We start from the raw sequence: 6,226 nt of genomic DNA, 5'->3' as shown, positions 1-6,226 counted from the left end.
AGTAACTTCAGACCGGTTGCTAGTGGGAATGATTGAGCATTGAATAAACTCCAATCATCCTCTAGCTATAGGCTTGAGGTCCAATCTTCTTAGTTGAACCGGCTTGCCTTTGGAGTCAATCTTTCATTGAGCTCCTTCTACACATATGTCCATAAGGACTTGGTCCAACCTTTGATCAAAGTTGACTCTCCTTGTGTAGGGGCGTGCGTTCTCTTCCATGTATGGCAAGTTGAACGCCAACCTCACATTCTCTGGACTAAAATCTAAGTATTTCCCCCGAACCATTGTAACATAGTTTTTTGGATCCGGGTTCTTACTTTGATCATGGTTCTTGGTGATCCATACATTGGCATAGAACTCTTGAACCATTAGGATGCCGACTTGTTGGATGGGATTTGTTAGAACTTCCCAACCTCTTCTTTGAATTTCATGTCGGATCTCCGGATACTCATTTCTTTTGAGTTTAAAAGGGACCTCAGGGATCACCTTTTTCTTGGCCACAACATCATAGAAGTGGTCTTGATGGGCTTTGGAGATGAACCTTTCCATCTCCCATGACTCGGATGTGGAAGCTTTTATCTTCCCTTTCCCTCTTCTAGAGGATTCTCCGGTCTTTGATGCCATCAATGGTAATGGAAAAACAAAAAAAGCTATGCTTTTACCACACCAAACTTAGAATATTGCTCGTCCTGGAGCAATAAACAAAAGAATACAAGAAGAAGAAGAAGAAATATGGAGAGGGAGAAGGAGATGAGGTTTCGGCTAAGAGGAGTGTAGAGGGGTGTGTTGTGTGAATTTGATGAAGAATGGAGGTCTTTATATAGGGAAGGGAGGGGGGGTATTGGTTCGGCCATATGGGTGGGTTTGGGTGGGAAATTGGTTTTGAATTTCGAAGGTAGGTGGAGTTTATGAGGTAGGTTTATGGGGAAGAGTGGATGGATGTGAGTGGTAAAGAGGTGATGGGGAAGAAAGTTTGAGGTGATTGGTGAAGGGCTTTTAGGGAAGAGTGTTTATGGGGTTGTGTGAAAGAGAGTGGTGAGAAGAAGTGAGTGGAGGTAGGTGGGGATCCTGTGGGGTCCACAGATCCTGAGTGGATCCTGTGGGGTCCACAGATCCTGAGTGGATCCTGTGGGGTCCACAGATCCTGAGGTGTCAAGGCATTTACATCCCTGCACCATTAGGCATGTAAAAATGCCTTTGTATCCAACTTTGGGCGTTCAGCGCCAGGTTGGTGGCCATTTTGGGCGTTCAACGCCCATTTGTGTGCCATTTCTGGCGTTGAACGCCAGAACCATGCCTGTTCTAGCGTTCAGCGCCCAGAAGCTGCCCATTTTGGGCGTTCAGCGCCAGAACCATGCTCTGTTCTGGCGTTTGAACGCCAGGCAGATGCTCCTCCAGGGTGTGATTTTTCTTCTGCTGTTTTTTATTCCGTTTTCAATTTTTATATTTATTTTGTGACTCTTCATGATCATGAACCTATAAAGACACATAACTAAGAAAAATATAGTTAGATAAATAAACATTGGGTTGCCTCCCAACAAGCGCTTCTTTAATGTCAATAGCTTGACAGTGGGCTCTCATGGAGCCTTACAGATGTGCAGAGCTTTGTTGAGACTCTCCAACACCAAACTTAGAGTTTGGATATGGGAGTTCAACACTAAACTTAGAGTTTGGTTGTGGCCTCCAAACACCAAACTTAGAGTTTGACTGTGGGGGCTCTGGTTGACTCTGCTTTGAGAGAAGCTTTTCAAGCTTCCTCTCCATGGTTGCAGAGGGAGATCCTTGAGTTTTGAATACAAGGGAGTTCTCATTCCATTGAAGGACTATTTCACCTCTGTCAACATCAATCACAGCTCTTGCTGTGGCCAGGAAAGGTCTTCCTAGGATGATGGATTCATCCTCGTCCTTTCCAGTATCCAGGACTATGAAATCAGTAGGTATGTAAAGGCCCTCAACCTTTACTAATACATCTTCTACTTGTCCATAAGCCTGTTTTCTTGAGCTGTCTGCCATCTCTAGTGAGATTTTAGCAGCTTGCACCCCATAGATTCCCAGTTTCTCTATTACAGAGAGGGGCATGAGGTTTATACCTGAACCAAGGTCACACAGAGCTTTAAAGATCATGGTGCCTATGGTACAAGGTAATATGAACTTTCCAGGATTCTGTCTCTTCTGAGGCAATGTCAGTTGATCCAGATCACTTAGTTCATTGATGAACAAGGGAGGTTCAACTTCCCAAGTATCAATGCCAAATAATTTGGCATTCAGCTTCATGATTACACCAAGAAACTTGGCAGTTTGCTCTTCAGTAACATCCTCATTCTCTTCAGAAGAGGAATACTCATCAGAGCTCATGAAGGGCATAAGGAGGTTCAATGAAATCTCTATGGTCTCTAGATGAGCCTCAGATTCCCTTGGTTCCTCAGAGGGAAGCTCCTTATTTGACCACTGAACGTCCCAGGAGGTCTTCCTCCTTGGGATTCACGTCCTCTCCTCTCCTCACAGGTTCGGCCATGGCACTTATGTCAATGGCCTTGCACTCTCCTTTTGGATTCTCTTCTGTATTGCTTGGGAGAGTACTAGGAGGGATTTCAGTGATCCTTTTACTCAACTGGCCCACTTGTGCTTCCAGATTTCTAATGGAAGACCTTGTTTCATTCATGAAACTTACAGTGGCCTTAGATAGATCAGAGACTAGATTTGCTAAATTAGAAGCATTTTGTTCAGAGTTCTCTGTCTGTTGCTGAGTTGATGATGGAAAAGGTTTGCTATTGCTAAACCTGTTTCTTCCACCATTATTAAAGCCTTGTTGGGGCTTTTGATCCTTCCATGAGAAATTTGGATGATTTCTCCATGTTGAGTTATAGGTGTTTCCATAAGGTTCACCTAAGTAATTTACCTCTGCTATTGCAGGGTTCTCAGGATCATAAGCTTCTTCTTCAGAAGATGCCTCTTGAGTACTGTTGGATGCAGCTTGCATTCCATGCAGACTCTGAGAGATCATATTGACTTGCTGAGTCAATATTTTATTCTGAGCCAATATGGCATTCAGAGTATTAACTTCAAGAACTCCCTTCTTCATAGGCGTCCCATTACTCACAGGATTCCTTTCAGAAGTGTACATGAACTGGTTATTAGCAACCATGTCAATGAGTTCTTGAGCTTCTGCAGGCGTTTTCTTTAGGTGAATGGATCCACCTGCAGAAGTGTCCAGTGACATCTTTGATAGCTAAGATAAACCATCATAGAATATATCCAGGATGGTCCATTCAGAAAGCATGTCAGAAGGACACTTTTTGGTCAACTGTTTGTATCTTTCCCAAGCTTCATAGAGAGATTCACCTTCTTTCTGTCTGAAGGTTTGAACATCAGCTCTAAGCTTGCTCAGCTTTTGAGGAGGAAAGTACTTGGCTAAGAAAGCCGTGACCAGCTTATCCCAAGAGTTCAGGCTGTCTTTGGGTTGAGAATCCAACCATAATCTAGCTCTGTCTCTTACAGCAAAAGGGAAAAGCATGAGCCTGTAGACTTCAGGATCTACTCCATTAGTCTTAACAGTATCACATATCTGCAAGAATTCAGTTAAGAACTGAAAAGGATCTTTAGATGGAAGTCCATGAAACTTGCAGTTTTGCTGCATCAGAGAAACTAATTGAGGTTTCAGCTCAAAGTTGTTTGCTCCAATGGCAGGAATGGAGATGCTTCTTCCATGTAAATTGGAATTAGGTGCAGTAAATTCACCAAGCATCTTCCTTACATTATTATTGTTTTCGGCTGCCATCTCCTCTGCCTGTTCAAAAATTTCTGAAAGGTTATCTCTGGATTGTTGTATTTTAGCTTCTCTTAATTTTCTCTTCAGAGTCCTTTCAGGTTCTGGATCTGCTTCCACAAGAATGTTCTTATCCTTGCTCCTGCTCATATGACAAAGAAGAAGGCGCAGAAAAATAATAATAATAATAATAGAGATCCTTTATACCACAGTATAGGGATCCCTTTGTGAGTGGAAGAAAAGGGGGAGACAAAGAATGTAATATAAAGGAAGAAACACAACTGTGAGAATGGAAGAGATGTGAGATGAGATGTTAGGATATGAATGAATAAATAGAATAGGATGGGGGAGGTATAATTTTCGAAAATTATTTTGAAAAGGAGTTAGTGATTTTTGAAAATTGGTTTTTGAAAATTTGTTAGTATTTTTCGAAAATTTTGAAATCAAAAATAAAAATAAAAATAATTAGTTAATTAAAAAGAAATTTTTGAAAAAGGGGGAGATATTTTCGAAAATTAGAAAGAGAGAATTAGTTAGGTGGTTTTGAAAAAGTTAAGAAACAAACAAAAAGTTAGTTAGTTAGTTGAAACAAATTTTGAAAAGATAAGAAGTTAGGAGGTTAGAAAAGATATTTTTGAAAAAGATAAGATAAGAAGATATTTTTGAAAAGATATGATAGAAATTAGTTTTTGAAAAAGATTTGATTTTTAAAATCTCAATTAATGACTTGATTCAAAAAAAAATCACAAGATATGATTCTAGAACTTAAAGTTTGAATCTTTCTTAACAAGCAAGTAACAAACTTCAAATTTTTTAATCAAAACATTAATTGATTATGTTATTTTCGAAAAATTGATTTTAAAAATAAGAAAAAGATTTTTGAAAAATATTTTTGGAATTTTCGAAAATAACTAAGAATTTTGAAAAAGATTTGATTTTTGAAAAAGATTTTGAAAAAGATAAGATTTTCAAATTGAAAATTTGATTTGACTCATGAGAAACAATTTGATTTTAAAAATTTTTGAAAAAGTCAATCCAAATTTTCGAATTTGATGAGAGAAAAAGGGAAAGATATTTTTTTGATTTTTGAAATTTTTATGAAAAACATGAAAAATATGCAATGCATGAAATTTTTAGATCAAAACAATGAATGCATGCAAGAATGCTATGAATGTCAAGATGAACACCAAGAACACTTTGAATGTCATGATGAACATCAAGAACATATTTTTGAAAAATTTTTAATGCAAAGAAAACATGCAAGACACCAAACTTAGAATTCTTTAATGCTTAGACACTAAGAATTCAAGAATGCATATGATAAACATGAAAAGACACAAAACAAAAAATCATCAAGATCAAACAAGAAGACTTACAAAGAACAACTTGAAGATCATGAAGAACACCATGAATGCATGAAATTTTCGAAAAATGCAAGATGCATATGCAAGTGACACCAAACTTATAACATGACTCAAGACTCAAACAAGAAACAGAAAATATTTTTAATTTTTATGATTTTCTAATTTTTTTTTTGGATTTTTATTTTATATTTTTCGAAAATTATATGAAAAAGAAAATTAAGGATTCCAAAATTTTTAATATGAATTCCAGGAATCTTGCCATGTTAGTCTAAAGCTTCAGTCCAGGAATTTAGACATGGCTCACTAGCCAGCCAAGCTTTCAAAGAAAGCTCCAGTCCAAAACACTAGACATGGCCAATGGCCAGCCAAGCTTCAGCAGATATGGATACTTTTCAAGTATAGAACAACTAAGTGTGTGAGAATCTCTTCTTTTTGTGATGGTAAGTTGAAACCCCAGTCCAAAAGATTAGACATGGCTTACAGCCAGCCAGGATTCAACAAATCATCATGAAACACTAGAATTCATTCTTAAAAATTTTGAATAAATTTTTTTTTTTTTGAAAACATTTTTTTTTCGAAAACAGATGAGAAAATTTTAGAAATATTTTTGAAAAATTTTTGAAAATAAAATAAAAATAAAATTACCTAATCTGAGCAACAAGATGAACCGTCAGTTGTCCAAACACGAACAATCCCCGGCAACGGCGCCAAAAACTTGGTGCACGAAATTGTGATGTCCAGGCTCGAACAATCCCTGGTAATGGCTCCAAAGCTTGGTGCTTTGATCTGAATTCATAATAGTCACAACTTCGATACAACTAACCAGCAAGTGCACTGGGTCGTCCAAGTAATACCTTACGTGAGTAAGGGTCGAATCCCACGGAGATTGTTGGTATGAAGCAAGCTATGGTCACCTTGTAAATCTCAGTCAGGCGGATATAAAATAATCATGGAGTTTTCGAATATTATATAATAAAATAGGGATAGAGATACTTATGTAAATTATTGGTAGGAATTTCAGATGAGCGAATGGAGATGCTTTTCGTTCCTCTGAACCTCTGCTTTCCTGCTATCTTCATCCAATCAGTCTTACTCC

General features: G+C 38.0%; 1 non-coding gene across 1 annotated transcript; it reads left to right on the top strand.

The window, feature by feature from the left end:
* The first annotated feature begins 3,274 nt into the window (after positions 1-3,274).
* On the top strand, positions 3,275-3,382 carry LOC112753452 (small nucleolar RNA R71). The gene has a single exon (XR_003177840.1). It is a non-coding gene; the product is annotated as a small nucleolar RNA R71 (small nucleolar RNA).
* The last annotated feature ends 2,844 nt before the right edge of the window (positions 3,383-6,226 follow it).

This window comes from Arachis hypogaea, chromosome 15 (genome assembly GCF_003086295.3).
Source record: "Arachis hypogaea cultivar Tifrunner chromosome 15, arahy.Tifrunner.gnm2.J5K5, whole genome shotgun sequence".
Lineage (NCBI taxonomy): Eukaryota > Viridiplantae > Streptophyta > Magnoliopsida > Fabales > Fabaceae > Arachis > Arachis hypogaea.
This window is presented reverse-complemented; position numbering and strand designations above follow the sequence as displayed.